The sequence below is a fragment of the Taeniopygia guttata genome, chromosome 5 (genome assembly GCF_048771995.1).
Source record: "Taeniopygia guttata chromosome 5, bTaeGut7.mat, whole genome shotgun sequence".
NCBI classification, from domain to species: Eukaryota; Metazoa; Chordata; class Aves; order Passeriformes; family Estrildidae; genus Taeniopygia; species Taeniopygia guttata.
Genome location: NC_133030.1, coordinates 38019892 through 38039790, shown reverse-complemented (window position 1 = coordinate 38039790; position 19899 = coordinate 38019892).

Sequence of the window (19899 nt, the reverse complement as noted above, 5' to 3'; positions counted from 1 at the left end):
CTCGTCAGCAGGCTCTCTCCACAGCAAGAGGTGCCCTCGAGCCGGTCGGTCACATTTCGGCTCCGTGACAAAGGCCGCCAAAAGGTGTGTCCCTGAGCTCTCCTCCCGTGTGGGGTCTCCTGCACTTGCTGTCTACTCGGCACAATTTTTGTGACGACCCTCGGTCCCATTTCCTTAGGGCTGAGGTATTGAAGAGAGAAGGGACATTTGCTCAATTTTTATTTTTAAAGATCAAATCTATGCAGCCAAAGGGCGCGCAGGGGGCGATGGCAGCCGTGGGGCGTCCCACCTTGCTGCGAGCCGACGGGGGATCCCCGCTCCCTGCCCGCCCCGCGGCTCCCGCAGCCCCGCTCCAGCCGGGCGCACGGAGGCGGCACGAAAGCGGAGCTCAGACCCGGCCGGGGCGGAGGAGGTGGTGTTGGCTAGTCCCGGGCTAATGTTTCAACTTCTCTGGTGGCCAGAGCAAATTGCTCCGCAGAAACTTTTGTCATACGGGCTGGCGTGTTTGCCGCAGTGAAATGTCCCGGGAATACCTTCCTCCGGAGGTCGAGGGACGGGCAGGAAGAACAGGGAGAGGCATCCCATTTATGCCGGGAAATACGGGAAATGCCTGAACCGAGGGAGACTGGCTGCCCTGTCACACAGCCCCACAGAAACCTCTCTGTCCTTTGTGTGAAGAAAGGCTTTGTGCAAAGATCAAAAAGGACAGAAGAAAGCACTAATTAAATTTTAAGCCCTATATTCCCTTCCTGTGCCTTGCTGTCTGGGAAAATACATTCACCCATCCTTATTGCAATCCTTCGTTACCTCCTTTCTACATTTTTATTTCCTCTGATTTACCTCAATTTTCTGGAAGTTTGTATTTCTGGCTTGTCCCTGCATTTCCTTTCAAACCTATAATACTTTCCTTTACACCTTCTTCACAAAGGCTGCTTAAATCATCCTCCAAACTGGCATTGACTTGTGCATGCTACCTTCAATTTTACGTTCAAGAGGTTCTGAGCTGTGCTTGAATTTCTTTGTTTGAAACTATGCTGTCTTGGGAAAGGCATTAAGGAGTTGCCAGGAATGTTGGTATGACACAGGCAAACTGATGCTGGGCTGATGGAGCACACACATGTGCCTGGTGCTGGGTAGCCATCTGTAGCAAGGCTATTTGATGCCGTAGATGATTTGTAGTGACTTTAGAGGGGTACATGCAAACATTGCATTGCCTGAGGACACAGACCTCTTCCTGACATGAGGCTCAGTTTGTTAATTCACACCATCACCTCCTTTAGTTAGGCTCCTTTATGAAACATTAATTTTTGTTTTGTTCCCAAATGACTGTCTTGCTAGTAAAACAAACAGAATCATATCCCCTTAGGAAAAACATGTCGAATAAATAAAAACATTCAAGGCAGAAGAAAAGCAAATGGTTGTGGAAACAGCACCTAAAGCAAAGACTGTAATATGGGATTTTTTGATACCCTCTGTGCTGGGTGGCAGGGGAAGCGCTTGTTTATGTAAATATAATGCATGCATTCAAATATATAGTATTAAGCATAGGAGTTCTGCCACTGTTCCTGTCCCACTGCTGAAATGCTCCTTGGCAGCCCTTTGTCCCCCAGCACCTGCTGGGCTCCCAGCACAGGGGTTTCTCCAGCCTGGAATCAACGCTGCCTTCTTCCTTTGGAGGCAGAGAGTGCTCACACATGCACGGACAGGCACCAGACCAGGGCAGATGGCCAAGGCCTTTGGGGACACCTCTGCAGGGGCTACAGGGACAGCAGGCACCTTGCCTGGCATTGCATAGCCTGGAGTACTCTCCAGGAAGGCTTTTCTGGAGTGGGCTCTTTACCACAGCCAGAAGCAGTGTGGAACCACGCTGCAATGCACCAGCCAAGGAGCATGAGCACTGAGGAAGGCAGGTCCTGCATGCAGGGCTCCCAGCTCAAGCATGACTGCTAGTAAAAACTTCCTGATGGGCAGCAAACCCCCATCTACCTGCAGTTTATACCTTTTAGATCAGCAATTTATTTCATAGAGTAACTGCAGAGATCTGTGAGGAGGGATAGATGTGAGTCTGCCTCCTCTCCTACCAGGGTTTTCCCCATGAGAAGGGAGAAGACCGCCCATCTCTCACCCATGATCAGTACTGATCTCACCTCTGTCCTGCTCTGTTTTGTGCTCTCCAGAGTAACCTGAAGGTTGTTCCTTACTATGATGTCTGTGGAAATTTTCAAGACAAATTTTAAGAATGTTTGTTACTGCGAGTTCTATTTCTGTATTAATTCAAATAATTGTCTTATACATTTCACTGACATGAGGATAAAAAAAGGCCTGGGGACAAAATAACAGGTAAGGGCAAACATAAAAATTGCTTCACATATGAATTTTAAAAACACATGTGAAATTGTAATGATTATTTCAGAAGTAGATAATAGCTCTGGATTAATCCTTAAATGCTTAGCTTGGGATATTATGAAGACCTTTGTCAGCTTAGAGGTATATTTTTATTACATTTTGAAAACTTCTTTGTGTTAAAACATTGAGTACTCTTAAATAATCAATAAAGACAAGGATGGCTTTCATTTGCTGCCCATTCACTCTTGTGTTTCACTTGGTGCAGCAATGCCACTGTGTGCAGGAGTGAACTGTCAGTCAGAAAATCTCTTTTGTACACTGAGAACTGGGGATGCTGGTATCTGTGGTGAAACACAGAGAAAGGCGTGTGCTTTCTGGAAACAGAATTTCAAATCCTGTTTCCGTAGCCAGCACCTGTAACTGAGGGTTCATCCATCTGTTCAGTCAAGAGGCTGCAAGAACTGCTTCCTGTTCCATGGGCACACATTTCTTGGAGAAATACGTATCTTTCTGTAAGAGAGGCCCATTTTTCTGTTTCATATAAACATTATGTTACCCCTGAATGGAAGTGCCCGATCAGAGCCTGCCTGTAGTCATATGGCTGTTGTTGAACGTGTGGCTTCTGTTATTCCTGGCTCTGCAGTTGGTGAACATGCTGTTCCTTCCACTTCCTTCGGTAACGGTCATCTGCACATTCTGAGGGTAATCCAGGGCACCACACACACACTGTAGCCATTCTTAAAAACACAAATTCTTTGTCTTTCCTTCATGCGCACTTACATTTGCACACAGTATTTGCAAGTCTTCATAATGAAAAAGAAATTTTTTTACTGACTTTATAAAGTGAAGATACAGTGAATTCAGCTTACCCACTTTAACCCCTTATAAGTGACATCTAAAGACCCTCTGTAATATGCTTTTATTGCTAGTCCATCCAGAAAAGTATATATTGGCCAAAACTAGCCAGTACTTGGCCATTTTGACAAGCAGAAATATGTCACTGGTGAATTGCCCAAAATCAGAATCATGCAAACCCATTTGTAACTCTTTATTTCACTGGGCTTTTGAATATAATAAACTAATGGAAATGAAACATAGCTGTATTTCACTAATTGAATGAGAAAACCCATGGTTTTGCTGGGCATAATTTAATCATCTACACAGATGTTTGAAAAGAGCCAGTTTTCAACCACTCTAGAAAGAGCAGATATTATGATACCGTATATCTGTATTATTTTAATTTTTTGTTTAAAATATTTTTGCAGAGTTCTAATGAGAGCAAAGTAAACAGATTTATGATATGTATTTAGGTACCATGAAATAGTTATTTAATATTAAGATTCTGATAACACTCAGAGATTTCAGAAATAATTGTATTTTTGTCATGTTCAATGCAATATAGGTTTGTAGGAGAGTAACTGCTGATCCAGGACAGTTTGTAGTCTCTGGAGATGAAATGTCTCTTTTTTAAATCAAGAGTACCATCATCTATCGCTTATAGGGATTATATTTTAGTTCAGATTTCACTTTGACATTTATTGTAAGCATTTATGTGGGTTTAAAATATTTTTTGTTTCTATTTTGATGGTTAAAAAAAAATCTGACACTTGTTGTTAAATCACTATTTTTTATACTTGGAGCTTGATTTATTCTCCAGAATTCAGCTCCTGTAACTAGAACTCGTATCAGTCTACCAAGTGGTAGACTTGGCTTTTGAATTTTTTGCAGTGGAATTGCTACCCATCTCCAGCAACAGATGGAGCTGTAAGTATTTTTCTCTCTATTAGTCCTTCATTGTTCTTTTTTCCCCCCTTCAGTAGTTGTTTGAAGATATTTTCTTAAAATGGGAATTATTTACCACAACACTAATTTACCTCTAATTCCAAGTTATGTACTGCCAGAAACACAATTCTCCAGTAACTTCATCCAAGGTTTGGCAAGGGTGGGCAAGGTATAGAGCTGAAAGCAAATTGCTTGCTTTTTTCTTTCTCTGAAGGCAATGGCAAGTGTCAGCCTTTTTTCTTCTTGCAAAAGTAAAGAGCTAAGGAGAGTTTTTGGCATCAGAGAATGGTGGCTAAGGATGCTTAGGTTAGTCTGGTGGCTGGTTTTGTGTGAGGGTGAAGGGGTGCTTGGTAAGATTGTTTAACTCTTCTTGAGTCAGGCAAAAAGAAGACTTCATCCTGTGCATTTCCTTTGCAGCAAAAATGGTGGTTTAAAACTAGAAGTATTCTGAAACCCATCTGAATGTAGCCAGGTTCATCACTCATCTCTACTTGGCCATAGAAGAGGAGGGTAGCCATGGATGAGAGAGCAAAGATGCCATCTACACAGGGATGGCTTTCTTGAAGTGTAGTGGTCTTAGTCTGGGTGGCTGAGTACCACAGCCACAGACTGCCTCTGGGGGTGGAATACCCTTGGTGCTGAAACCCTTCTTTTCAGGGGAATGCCTAGTACTGAGGGTACTGAGGGTAGTTGGTCTTAAGGTCCTCTAAGGGTGTACTGAAGGTTTTTATATTTTAAGCTCTTTAAGCATGTATGTTTGGCCTTTTTTGAGGCTGTTCTTTAAGCCATTTCAGCGTATGCAGTGGGATGGGAAGAGACAAGCCTGCTCCTCTTGAAAGAACACAAGTTTGAGAGGAGAAAGCAAACAGTATATTGGCCTTTAGCTCTGCCAGTTCCAGTCAATTCAGAGAGATGATTCATTGTACAAAGAGTATTCAGCACAGTGTTGGAGTGAATAATTAATTTCTTTAAAACTTGTTCAAGTGAGTGGTACTTTTGAGCTACCAGAGATTTCTGGATTAATTCCTTTGGGTTTTATTGATTTTTATTTCTGTCTTTTAACACTGTATTCTGTCTTGTTAAATATGTCTTAAAAATGTATTCAGATCATGAAATCAAAGAGAGGAAATATTTCCCCCTCCAAAGCAGCAGAGATTAAAAGATAGAAAAAAAACAATGCTTCTTTTATTTTAAAAAGTCATGCTGAATGATGAATATAGATTTTCATTTTGGTGCAAAACATTTTCCCCCTGTCAGCTATTGCCAGTTTGAAAGAGATATAAAATATTTTGAAATAAAGAAGCAGTTCATGAATTAATGGCCATTCAATTTTTTTTTCCCATTAAGAGAATTTTTAAAAACCTTTTGTGATAGAAATTCAAGATATTTTATTCACATATAGCTAGTGTAGTTTTGTAGGAATAGGGTCTCTCTGAGTCCCTAAGTTCAGAACTGCTTGGAAAAATACTAAGAGTAACATGGGTTATGGTAGAATTGCTGGAACTGTTTAGGATGACAATGTTTACTTTGATGTCTCTGAGACTCACACCCTGTAAAGGATTTAAAGGCCATAAACTCGTACGCTTTGTTCTCAGATTTTTGTTTTAATTCCTTCTGTTTTACTGCTATTTATTTCCTCTCTTTTGACACTGCTGTCTGTATTGGCTCTTAAAATCTTACTCAGATCATGATATCAAAAGAGAGGAAGTATGTTCTTCTATCGTCCAGCTTGGCAGGCGGATTGGTTAATTCTGAAAATGGGAGTGTGGCAAAGGATTTGAAGTTTCTAATTTGTTACCTCAAGTATCATCATTATTCACTAACTCTGAATTGCACATTTATTTATATATAGCTACTGTGATGTAAGTAATTTCTTTATGTAGTAACAATTGTGACACAATTTGATTATTGTTAGAAGAGAAAATAATAGATTTTAAAATTTATATCTGAACCTAAAATTAAAGCATTTTATTTCAATTTGACCACAAACTAATTATTGGTACTTTATTTTACAATAGGGTTTCAATTAAATATAATTGAATTTTGATTGAAAATGTGGACAATTTTATTTTTAAAGCTTTGAAAATCCCCTACTTTTCTGAAATTAAACATCTGATTTTGATATATTAGAATATTCTAATATTACTGGTAGTTAAAGATAAAAGCAGCAGATTTTTTCCCAGAATTAATCTTACTTTCTAGAATGTCTGTCTGCAGTTTTGTTTTCTGAATAATTCACTATTCATAAAAAATATAGTTCTTCGGGGTTTTTCTTTCAGTTTTATGCATTTGCTTGTGTGTGTGAAACAAGTACTGTAAGAAATATTTACATATATCACTTGATAATTAATGGTCAGTACAAATAAATTAATCCATAGTTAACCCTTTTGGGACTCAAGAGTCCACAAAGCCATGTACTTTTTGATACTTTTTGCCAGTGGCAGACATGGTAGTCTCACTTTTTTTTCCCCATGGATATGTCTCTCCAAGATATCTGCTTTTATTAGCAGCATTTGATCTGTCTCTAATAAGCTGACATTACAGCTTTGTCAAATTCCTTCCCAAGAATGGTACTTAGTGTTCAGATGTTTTGTTTATGTCACTCAGTGTCACAAAAAGGGCTGCTGCAACCCTCAGATGTTGATTTATTGCAAGTACTCCTTGCTGGGAAGATTGTTTTTATTTTTTGGTAGTGTACATATTTTTAACATTTACAGGGAAATATTAAACTCTCAATTTGTTTGTTTGCTTGTACTGCAGCCATTTAATTAACATTAATTCATTACATTAAAATTAAGAATGTTTTCCATGAAACTATGCTAGAGGAATGCTTAAATACACTTTTTTAATGTTTCTGATCCAGATACGGGCAATTTCTTAAAAGAACACTAGTAGGAGGTCCATTCTTCAGTTTTATAAACATTTCTGTGCCTCACTAAGGCCCACAAGACCTGGGACAAGGCCAATGTAGACCAAATACAAGTTGGCTGATACATGTGCAGGACTTAAGGCCAATATAAATGCATCTATGAAATGCGTGTGTATGAAAAATCTGGGGAAAACAGTTTGAAGAAGACCACCAACAAATAGATCACACATGAACATTTCATTCATGTGCCTGAAAGAGAATCATTACAAATATATTTAGACAGTTTTATTTGTAGATTGTAATTTCCCATAGGACAGGACAGAAAATGGTGTTTTACAACTGTGTCCAATCCAAGGGATGGAAAAAGTAACCTATTATGTCCCATTGTAGAGGAAAATACTAATTTTTAAAAGAAGTTTTTGGAAGTGAAGCAGCTGATAGAATGGAAGAAATAAATATCTAAATTTATGATGTTACTTTGTAATATGTGTCTGAAGAAATCTTTAATAATTTAGCAAATGTTACACACAAATGCTAAGCTGAACAGATGAAATGTGTGCAAGTTACTACTATGAATGCTGTCCTTCAGAAGATTTTAGTATTTCATTAGGTGCTTGAAAGATAACCCAAATATAAGAAAAAACCAATTCCATCTGCTAGGTAGCAGCTGAAAGTGTGATTGGTAAAAGAGCTGGGGGCTGCAGCCCGTAATCGTGTTCACAAGTCATTCTGGAGTCTGTGACAGCGAGCACTGTTCTGCCTTAGCAAGGGCTGCAGATTTGCACTGTGTATTAGGATTAATTCCATATTCTGACTTTCAAAGGAAAATGTCACACTAATGCCAGCATTTACTGGTATCCAGCAAAATTTAGAGACAATGAACCCTTGCTCTTTCAAAATCAAACACTCCATGAAGCAATACTTTCCCCAGAAAGGGATTTGAACTCATTGTCACATCTGGCATATGCAAAGCCACATCTAACTGTTTCAGTTTTTTTCTTTGCTCCCAGGAAAAAAAAAAGCAAAAATCCCCAAACAAACCACCTCGCTTCATAACCCTAGCTACAAAAAATATATTGTGCTGCAGCTATCCATCCCTTCCTGAGTTTCCCTATTCTGTCCTTTGTTTTTGGAGATAATGCTTTCTTTTCATTGTGAACAATTATTAGATTCATACTTTATGCATTTTTATATTACAAATTTATTGGTCTATTTGAAAATCTGTACAAGTTTAATGACATTTAAGTTTTTAATTTTTAACTTTGCAATTCAACTGTCAGTAAAAATTCAAAATCCCAACTGTATAATTTCATGGGGACAATATGTAGTACTGAATTAGATAAGTTAATTTTCTCATTGGGAAACACGCTAGTAAGACATACTTCAGGTATTTGAAGAAAATAGAATGTATAGAGTGTATTTTGTAAGTTACGTTACATACTTCAAATACAAGATGACGCCCTAATGATGTCAAGTTATGTTAAATGGCATGCTTGTGCATGCTGTTGGTAAGTAGAAACTGTAATGGGAATGTTGGATATTACTGTCTGGGAAATATTCATTACCCTTTTACTTTGGACCACAAGCTCATCTGATAATTTAGAAGTTGATTTCCTGATTTCCTTTGCCTTTCTCTTCAGATATTACAGAAGGTAAAGGAGTAATTTCATTCAGATGTGCTTCATTAAAAAGGGAAGGGAACAAATATAGCCTACCTTCCTTTTAATGTGTGGACCCCTCTATAGTGTGGCTGGTATCTGGCAGAGATCTACAGTATGAATAGTATGCTCAGGTGCTCAGCCTGGAGAAAAGGACGCGCAGGAGGAATCTTATCCCTCTCCACAACAGCTTGAAGGGAGGCTGTAGTCAGGTGGGGATCAGCCTCTCCTCAGGCAACTGGGACCAGAGGAACTGTCCTCAAGCTATGCCATGGGAGGTTCAGATTTTACAACATAAGAATTCCTTAATTGAAAGGGTGGTGAGGCATTGGAACAGGCTGTCCAGGGAAATGGTGGAGTCACTATCCCTGGAAGTGATGAAAGGAATGGCCATAACACTTGGTGCTGTGGTTTGGTTGACATGGTGGTATTGGGTCAAAGGTTGGACTCAATGATCTTGGAGGTCTTTTCCAGCCTTAATGGTTCTGTTCTATGATTCCCTTCTGTGATTCAGGAGATGACAGTCCTCTCTTCTACTAAAGGCACAGTAAGTGCCTTTAGTAGTCTTGTACCTAGGACCCCAGTTGTTAATTTCTGCCATGCCATGGAGATCCAGGGATTCTGGCCACTCATGAATATACTATCTCCACAACGGATAGTAAGTAAAGCATGGATTTGTTTTGCACTCTGTCTAAACTGAGTTCCACATATCATCACTGATTAAAGTTATGGAAAAGGCTGTTAAATATGTGAGATGATTTTGCATTGAAAGCTGAAGTCAGGATGATGGTGTAGCAGCAGCCAGATGACAGTTTTCATATGCTGGGGGTAGGCTGGATGTTGGTGGGTAGAGGAGCACTCAGGAAAACCAGAGAAGAATCTACAGGTGTTACACAGTAACAGCAGGCTGGATGAAGTAGTCTGTACATGTCAGTGTACATACATGGACTGGCTCTTTTGGGTGGGGGTGTTGTAAAACTGGTATTTGTACTTACATAAATAAGTGTATCTGCACATCATATGCAGACATTTATTTATAAAGTGTGGTAACATTTATTTATAAAGTGTGGTAACTGCAAGGGTAAATATGATATGTTAGCAGAAGGCTTTAGCATGTTGAGGATAACAGAGAAAATAGCATGCAGTGTAAATTTTAGCACTGAAAATTTTAGGGGCCAATTCACAAGTATGAGCATTGTAAATGAGTTGTATTGCTACAATCTTCTGCTGGAACAGCAGTTGGTTGCAGAAATGATTTTTGTCTGATATTGCTGTGGCAACAAGATGTCAGCTGGAGTTCAGAAAAAGAAGCAACAAACTCTTGAAAATGAGGGTGAGACCAAGTGAGAAAAGCCCAGAAAAAGGAAGAGGCAGGGAATGAGGTGTTGAAAAAAGATGACAGGTGGGATACAGAATGAGAGAAAAGACAGGGAAAAGAGATCTGACTGGATAGTTCTATTTCATGTTCTTTTTCCCTACTTACCATTTGAAGCACTGATTTTACTGAACTCGCCTCAAATGCTTTGAGGCTTTTGTCCAGCCAGGAGTTACAAGAAGTAGGCAGACATGATGAATATTTATTGACTTAACTGAAGTATAATACTGATAACAAAGCAAAAGCCTTTTAGCTACATGGCAAAGAAACAGGATTAAATAAAACTCCAAATCCTCTTTGGCTGCAATATCAATCTCAGATCAGTCTCAGAGTGCAAGAGTTGCGAAAGTATAAAAAATAATCTTAAATTAAAGACTAAGATAGCTAATATTGATGCCCTGTTTAGGTACAGAAGCACTAATTGAATCAACTGAAAAATAGTTTGTTTATGCAGCTAGTCCTTCAAATAGGCATCTAGAAGCAAAATTTCTATTGAACAACACATGGAAGTGCTGAGAGAAAAGACAGTCCAGGGAGTGGTTTTTTCCTTTGCTGCTGCTTTCTGAGCTAGGAAATGTGCTCCTTATTAAAAAAATTCCTCCTAGCAGCTAGTTCCCAGAAACCCGGAGAAGAGAGCTGTTACTGAGAACGAAGTGTAGGACTCATCAAACAACAAATAAAGGAGAGAGAATTTCTTAGGAAAAAGATTTCTCTTCCTCCTTCTAGTGTTTATTCGGTGTTTATAAGTAATGTAAGTACATGAACACCTTCTTGGTCTCTGTGGATGGGAAAGCACTGACAAGTCTCAAGTACAGCTCTACTCTCCCATTTTTTCAGAGCCGTGCCCCTCTTCACTCCTGATTGAAGATGTCATATTTTTATCAGTGTGCACAGATTTTTACTTTTATCAGAAAGGTACTACTGTTTCCTCTCTGTGACACCATCAGTAGAAAAGTGGTCTAGAAGGTGCTGTATCACTACCACTGGAATTAAGTGTTTCTGCTGTGAATCATGGCCATCGAGTTTATTAGCAGCGATTTCTCTTGTGAATGTCTCTGATGACTCAGATTTGATGGAATCCTTTAGAAGAGGCAGTTAATTAATTACACTGAGAGAATTAAAAAGTGAGGAAATAATTATTTAATACTGCAAGATATCTCTCTCTGTACATTTAGCTATGGGGATAGAAAAAGAAAGGAAAAATATTCCAATGATTCTTAAGTGTTTTGGAAAGTCATTGTTCTCTCATGGCTATGACAGAAAGACCAGTATTTTTCCTGCTCTGTGTATTGTACATGCAATTGTTAACCCTGGATGTGACTTCACAGTTCCCCCCACTTCAGGTGGAAAAGCATATTAAAAGGTCCTCTCCATCCTCCACCCCCACCATGCTCTCAGAAAGTCATTATCCTGCCCTTGTACAACCGCCCAAGTGCACAATGGCTTGTGATGCCACCCTGACAAAATCTGAAGGGATCCAGGTTAAAAATAGCTCTGCTAAAGCTATTAGCTGATTGTTATTTTCAGCAATCCGGTTCACCCTGTGCTCCTGTGAGCAGTTGCTGTGGCATGGCTGGAGAGGGGAAGCTGCAGCGGAAGAGCAGGACCACGCAGGCGGAGGCGGGCAGGAGCAGCAGAGCCAACCTCCTGTGGCAGGATGAGCTCTGCTGCCATCAACACCTCTGGAGCTACTGGTGTGATCCTGCTCTTGCTGAAACCAATAGGGTTAACCAGGGGCATGAAGGAGATGGTCTTCTCGTCTCAACTCCCTATTGCTGTAAAGGATGTTAGTGGCTTTTTCTCTCTGAGAATCCTCTGCTGTATTAATAGTTCTACAACTAGTTAATTAACTCTTATTAATAGTTCTACAACTGTCTTACATGAACCATTACCTTCTGCGTCTGTGTGTGGGACTGTTTGTGTCAATTGCATATCTGCATGTAAAACTAGAAATCTGCAGTCAAAAATCAGCAACTGAGACTATTCAAACACCAATATTTAATATTCCATAAACCAATACAAATGTCACTTCTGATTTGGGTACGTATCTAAAGGATATGTACCTAAATTTAGTAGATGGTTTTGGATGTCTCCAAGATATTTGAAACAGCTGAAGGGGTTTTCTATATCAACAATTTTTTCCTGTTTCTGAATTGACTAGATATATAATTTATAAAATATAGATAAATAATTTATAAAATTATTTTAAAAATAGTTTTCAATATACAATTTTTAATTTTCAAATTTTAAAAATACAGCTTTTGGGCGTATGCACTTGGTCACTTATTAAATTAAATGGAGCTGATTTATTCTCCTAAAACTTTTTCTCTTAAACTGTGACTCATGGCTTGCATGTTAAGTGCCACAGGACAGTTTATTTTTACAATATTAAATTTGGGAATATTTATAGATAGACCACTTGGCTGGGAATAGGGAGCTCATAAAGATATGCAAGAACAAGAAACATGAATTCAGTTTAAGTGAGCCCTTAATGAGCAATGCCTGCTTTTCAACCTGCCCAGCAGGGCACAATTAGAAGCTGCTGCACAAATCAAAAGATTTGGGTCTAAAGGGGAAACAGCAGAGGGAGATGCATTTCATTTCATTATGAGCAGAAAAATTATGCAGTCTTTTAATTCTTCCCTTCTCAGTTATTTAGAACTAGAATTAGTTATTAGAATAAAAATACCGCTTGAATTAATCTTGTTATAAATTAAGAATTGCCATAATTTCCAAGTCTTCCCAGTCATGTGGTTACAAGGTCTGGTTACACTTTCTCTTCTGAACATCAGCTGTATTAATGAATGAGCTTCAATTCATAAAACTCTTCTGAATAATTTTCATATCCTCAAACCCCTTCCTCTGGCCTCTGCCCTTTATCTTCTGTTGTGGAGACTGGTCGTTCACAGGCACATCCAGAATTTGGATCCAAGGAAATAAAATTTATTCCTAGTGGCTGTCTCCTACATATTGACCTGTTTCACATTTTTTGCACAGCAGCCTCTTCTCCACAGAAAGACAAATTCCCCTGTATCCCTATCTTAGCATCAGGTTGAACATGTCTGCTCTTTCAGATCTGCAACAGCTGTATCCTGACGACATGTATAGAGCTATCAGAAACTGATCCTGGGGATTAAAACTAGTGGGTCTTGTATCTAACAGGTATCAACCTACACAGGGATGAGTTTCCAGCCCTCTGACCACCTGACTCTCCCATCAAATGCCGTGGGAGTTAATAAACTTTACAGGATTTGGCCCAAGAATAAGAAGATCAATTTGTAAAATGAGTTGTCAGATGTGAATTGTCCATGCACACAGAAACTGGTCTGTAAAGCCTGTTGTGTGCAGAGAAGTTGAAATGCTGATAGAGAACTGATCCTTATGCTACAAAACTGACTGGGTATTGGTTTGGGTATTAAAATAATTTCTGTGGTGCTTCCCTTGCACTTCAGCAATATTTAATGAGAAAATTAAAAATGTAAGCTATACTAAAGGCATATTCAAACAAAAAATTGCTGATAAATTTTTGAAGTTGTAGTTGTTGTGTTTCTCATACCTAAAAAAATTACTGACATTCCGGTGAAAATGGGGTTCATTTTGCTGTTTTGTCATTATTGGTACAAGGATAGACACAGCTTCAGCAGTGGGACAGCTTGCTACTTGTCTTAGTGCAGATGCTTCTTCATGGAGGGAGCAGAGATACAGAAAGCTGCATTTCCATAGACTTCTAAGTATATATTAATAGAAGGATTGCATGTTTTTTAAGGGAGGATACCTAGCCAACAGTGGAAAGTTAAGTGTCTTAAAAAGTACTGTTGAAACAAGAGATCTATGATGTTGCCATTTTAATGAGTGCCAGTAATCCCTGCAAAAATAATCTGTTGACAGACACTCACAAAAATGAACAGAAAGAAGCCAATTATCACTTATAAAATACTGTTTTTAAAACCACATTTCTAACACTGAGTTGTTAATCCAAAACAGCAGAAGATGCTAAGCCTGTCTGAGATTCTTTCTGATATTGAGAATTACTTGGAAGGAAGTTTGAATTTAACTGTTCAAATTAAGAAAACTACACCAGTGGAATGCCAGGAATTGGGAATGTTGAGTTCTGAGAATTTCCTGTAATGGTAGGAGATAATACTGAATATAAGTTTAAAATACATTGGTTTTTTTATAAAAAATTATGCCTCTGATGTCTGAGATCATCTCATAAGGAAGCACTACAGTAATATAGGGGTGTTTCAGCAGAGGTTTGGACTTTCTTTTCACATAAGGCAAACTGACTTTAATGCAGCACAGCTGTAGTATTATCATGAGTAATTATACTCCAAATTTTAATGTTGCATTTCACTTTACTTTGCTAAAGCCTGTGGCCCATCTTTGCTAGTTGCATATGCCTCTCTTGCTCCAGTTTCCTGCCTGGAAAGGTGACTAAGTGTAAAAATAGATGACTATAAGTGTATCTAGATTCTTGTAGCCGAATCCAAACCACCCACTGCATGCAAGCTGACTTGCAGCCCTTAGCAAGCCAGCTGGATCAATAAGCAGTGAAAATCCATCAGGGGCAAAGGAAGAAGGGGAACAGAATTGGTCTAGTTCAAACTGCACAGTGCTCACACACATGGCTGTATTCCTGTCCACAGAAACAATCTGAACAACTATGTGAACAGAAGTCATTAAAAATAAGGATGTAGTCTATATGCCTAGAAACCTAACTCAAACCATATAGAGACTTGCAACGTAAGAGAAAGAAGTTCAATTTTCTCAACTTACATGAAGATTTTCATACTCCGTTTTCAAAAGTAAGATCCAATGACATTTCTCTTCCTAGTCTTCATAAATAGAGACAGATTTATATGCAAATCTCCTCTTGTAACTAATCCTGACTAGAGCCTCATGTCTGCCAAACTGCCAGAATTTTGTCCAACAGTTACAAGTCTTGGCAAAAAAGACATACGTACACACATACATATAGGTTTACAGAACATTCTGCCATCATGTTACTCTGTGGCCTGGAAAAAAGTGGTAGTTGAAAGTTTATGAAATTTTACTAAGACTATCTCGACTTATGATGTAGACAGATTATACAACAGAAATCAGAACTCTTTCACAAAATTTTAGGACATGATAGATCAACAGTTTACTTTGCATGCATTTGTGAGAGGTGCAAAGTAAGAGATGGAACAATTAATTTGCAAGAATACAGAAAATTACTAGTTTCTGTAGTTTTTAATGACCTTAAGACAAACTAGGATTTCTGAGAGGGCCAGATGGAGCTGGGGTCTGGACTGGCAGCATCGATCCTCATTAACACTGTAGAAGTCTCTACTCTTGTTGGTCTTGATCTCTTGCAAAGCTTGTATTAGTTCTCTCTGCTGAACCATTCAGTCTGCTCTGAGGAGATCAAGGATTTGGTAAGCTACTAGCTTTTTTAGTTTTGGGAAAAAGTCAGTTACTACCTCCCTATATCCCAATTTCTGACATCTGAAATAGGGATGATAGGTCTTTGTTTGGTGAAGTTGCTGTAAGACAGCAGTGCACGTACATCTTGCTGCTGTTATTTGTGAGTTTGGGACCAGCATGATGGAAGTACTCAGCAAGACTTAAAAACCAGGCAAAACCTCAAATTGTCAAACATTCACTTATCTTCAGATAATAGGCAATTTTTTCTATTATCTACTAAACCCCAGACATTAATTCATTTACTAGTCAGTCCTTAATTGTACAATGATGCAAGCCTGATGCCACAACACTGGTCCTGAGGCTGCCCTCTCTACCCCTGAGACTGCAATAACCAGCCTCAAAACTTTTCTCCAGGGAAAGCTTTAAGCTTTCCCAAGCTCCACAGTTTATCACTGACCTGTGGGTCAAGATCTGCCTGATCCAAAGGATTGTTTTCTCCTGTCAAGGATCAGCCTCTGTTCTGCCTTTGTCAAGGGATGTGTTATCAGCTGGATGCCACCATCTGTGTGCCAGCCTATTCCAGCTCGTTCAGAGCAGAGCACTTGCTGGCAGGTGGTGTGCCAGTTCTCTGATTCCTTTCATTGTTGTGGAGTGGGTACTGTTAACTTAAGTTTCACAATTTTTATGCACTTATGCCAAATAAAAGATATAGTTTGCTTCCTACTCTAAATTGTGATTGCATGTAATATTAAGTCTGGTTATGAGAAATCCAGAAATAAAGTCCAAATGGACATTCATGCTACATTTAGATCATCTGATGAAAACACCATAGAAACATAAAACATTAGTGTGGCAGCATAAGACTATAATGTTATGATTAGGGATATAGGACACTTATTTTCAAAATCCATTAGAAAATGAAAATTCAATAGTGCTTGAAACTGATTGGCATGCAGAGCTATGACACTGCTGCCTTTTTGAACATACATACTTTTTGAATACTAGGGGAGAAAGGGCTGCATTGGTACTGTAGAGGTATCAAATCTCTGCAGGTTTGATCTCTGATGTGTTCTGTCTGTGTCCCTGGCAAATTGTGAGGGTGTGCACTATCCAGAAGCACATCAGCATGGAGGAAGATAAAATTCTCCCTAATAGTTCCTCTGGATTGTCAGGGGACCAGGACTATGGAAACCCACTTGCCCTAATGCTGGGCTGTGGCCCCTACCCCATGCACCCAAGTCATGGATTAAGACGTGCCCAAAGGCACAACTGCTTTACCTTGCAGATTCAGCCAGCACAAGCTGCATCACGGTCCTGGGGTGATGTTATCGTATCCCCCCTCACCTCTCTGCTTCTAGGCAGCTTGAAGTGTCCCTTGTTCCTTTCTTCAGTCCAAGCACACCATCATACCAGCCCCACAGCTGCTGCTTGCCCAGAGGCCCAGGTCAGTGGGCTGCCAAGTGTATGATTTCAGGGCACACAGCTCCTTGAGGCTGACAGAAATGAAGCAATTTACTCCAGCTGAGGAGCCCGTTTGTTTGCGAGCTTGTTTCATAACCCTTCCTGTAGTTTCGTTAATTAGTTACTTTTTCTTTTCAGATGAATGAAATTTTCTAGCCTTAAACTAAAGCTTTGTGTCTCAAATGACTTAGTTTTTTTCCCCCACTAAATCTCTGCTGAAACAATTTCTGTATCTAAGGACATTCTGAAGATTTAGATGTAAACACCCAAAGCAAGGAGATGTCTGTTTTACTTGTGTTGTATCACATTGCATCTGTTGACATTTAGTCATTCCAAATACACTTTTTTTTATGCAAGCAGAAGATGTAAAACACATAGTCAAGTAAGAGAACATGTTGTATATTTTGTTGTATTTCGGTGAAACTCTATACCTAGAATAAATAAATGTAAGTGATACTTGTTGGGTTTGTTTTTTTTTTCCCTGTTGGATCACAGAATGAAAAGCTGTAGTATTCCTTCATGCCATTTGTATTTTAATTATGTAACATTCCTAGGGAAATGGGCAGCTAATTTTGGCAGATAAAGATAGATATTGGAGATAAAAATAGGTAGGTATTGTAGAAAAAAATTACTATTTTTATGGTGTTTTACAGCATTCATAAGCTTGGGTAAAAAACCAAATATTACAACTTGGAAAACTGATATTCATGACTGACAGAACCATTTATCTGAGTTCTGTTACTTAAAAATTTCCATCACTAATCTGATTAATTCAAAAGGCTTCAGTCCACAGAAGCTAGAAATCATATGCTTAGAAAAAACAGACTAAAGCATTTTAGAGAAAGGGTTGAGAAAAAGTAACATGGCAGGATAATAGGGAGGACTGGAAGAAAAGAGTAGTGGGACAAGTTATGAGATCAAAGCTTAACTTTGTTTTAGTTACTTGTTTTGCTGGTTTCAGTTGGCAAATTGCTGGTGTAGTTTCCTGGGAAATATTCTCTTACATAAAGCTTTGTTTCTAGTGACAATTTAGCATGTCAGCTAAATAGTAGATGAATTGACTACAATCTTCTCTATGTGAAGAAAACATCTGGGCTGTGATACCTAGGAAGACAGGAATAAATAAATAGCATTGGAGATATGGGTGCTTGTAAATAAGGACAGAGTTTTATGGGCATTTTTTCTTTTTTTTGGGAAGGATTCAAGAAACATTTTGGACTATTTTGAAGATTAAAGGATTAAAAGAATTTAATTAGAACTGCACCAGTTTTGGAACATTTATCTAGCACAAAATCTTCTACTAGTTTTTTACTGTTCCCTAGTCTGGTAAAGTAAATGAAGAATTTCACCAGCACATTTATAAGTGTGAGAGAATAAGAAATAAGAAATAGTGAGTGTATTGGGTGGGCTATCTTTAAACCAGCTACAGGTAGGAGTGAGTGTTGGTAAAGGGAATTTACTGTAAAGGCATTTTCTGTGTGGCAAAGGTGTTCTGTGTTGTCATAAACAAGGAAAAATGACCAATCTATGCTGTATGTCCTGGTGTGAGGTCACGTCCATTGCTCTTCAGATCCTTGGAGAAATCTTGCTATAAACCCATGAAAGCCACATTCCTGACTTCTCAGGATGAGTGCTCCACTAACTGTGATGCACCTCTGATGATCTCTACCTGCATGGGAGCTCTGCTGGGAGCTGCTCAGCCATCGGCAGAGATAGCAGAGCAGAGATTGCTTGGATGGACTGGAGATGAGGAGGACAGGTATACAGGAGTGAGTTTTTACTTCAAGACTGCATTACAAATACACAACCCAGCTGTGATCAACGAGCTTTACCTTTGACCTACCAGCTTCTTTTCAACAAGTATCATCCTCACCAGATTTGTTTTATTGTTTGTGCAAGCCGGTCAAAGGCAGGTTTGTTTGAGTTTTCATGAGATTAGTCTGAGATATGCTATGATACTGTTAGTTATTTGTTATTTGTTGCATTTTACTGTTAGTAAATTTTTTTATTTGTTGCATATTTACTGTTAGTTATTTAGTTATTTGTTGCATTTTACTGCAATAACATTCTTCATCAAACTATTTACATAATATATTTAATAGAGTTAAATATGTAAATTTAATAGAGTTAACTCTATTAAATACTAAATGGAGTCTTTAATAGAGTTAACTGTTCTTTTGAGTAAGAAAGATAAGGATGTAATATCAATCTAAGACCAGTGGGACTGAGAGAAAGGAAAAATTAAAATTATAGTTTTCAGAGTTCCAAGCCAAAGTCCTTTCTGATCTTCAGCTCCGAGATTTTCTTCTGGTGGGACTCCAGAGTACTGTCACCAGATCTACTCTAGTTACTGTGGAGGCAGCCCTGAAGTCTGCTGGGTTTGGGTATGTGCTCTGAAGAATGTGCCAGGTTTTGAGGAAAGTGATTTGGATTAGGTTATACCCTTATTGAAAAACCTTTTAGTGCTGATGGAAGTGCTCCACAGTGCGCAAGTGGTCCCACAACTCCTTATTTTAGCAACAAAGCCTTGTTTGACATTGCCTTTCCTGCCTCTTTTGTGGCCTGTGACCACAGCAGTGAGGTATAAGGGACTAAGACTTCCAGTTTTCCAGACATTCCTTTGAATCTGCTGCATTGTGATATTGTTGCATCTGGTTACTATGGCGTGAATAGCATCCCTCAGAGCTGCTAACAGCTTGCAGAGCAAAGGGCTCCAACTGATCCATGGTCTGAAGTGCAGGATCATCAGTCTCTCCTTACCCTAGACACTGAATGCAGATATTCTTGCCCTGATTAAATCTGCTCAGCTCTGCCTTTTTTCCCAGAAAGATTGATATGCAGGGTCCTGGTTGCCACCAGCCATCTTCTGAGTGGCTGTCAGCTGTAGAAGAGGAATCAATGTAGAATTCCTTTGCAATGCCTTGATGTGCATCTGATCAATGGTTTTGGTGTTAAATTACAAGAAAAACGGCAAACAAACTTGAAGAAAAACGACAGCACTT